The following is a 396-nucleotide window of genomic DNA, read 5'->3' on the forward strand; positions in this document are numbered from 1 at the left end:
CACCCTTCTCTCAATTTCTTTCCATATCTTCTCAAATCTCCTTTCAAATTTTTCTTTTTTTTCGAAATCTCTCCTCCCCACCTTATAAATACACGTTTGGCCCCCCTCATTCTACCACACCATTCAAATTTACTCTTCCTCTCTCTCTCCTCTTTCCTTTCTTTTACTTGAGGACAAGCAAACCTCTAAGTTTGGTGTGCTTTTCCGTGATCACTAAGCCAAGATTCATCAAGATCATGGCCCCTAAAGGAAAACAAACCAATTTAAGAGGAAAGAAAGAGAATAATCCAAAGAATCTTTGGAATCAAGAGAAGTTCTTAACCAAAAAAAACATGCAGACCATTACCACAAAATAATGGGTCTGAGATCAGTGATCCCGAAAGTTCAATTCGATCA

The sequence above is a fragment of the Arachis duranensis genome, chromosome 9, assembly GCF_000817695.3.
Source record: "Arachis duranensis cultivar V14167 chromosome 9, aradu.V14167.gnm2.J7QH, whole genome shotgun sequence".
Lineage (NCBI taxonomy): Eukaryota > Viridiplantae > Streptophyta > Magnoliopsida > Fabales > Fabaceae > Arachis > Arachis duranensis.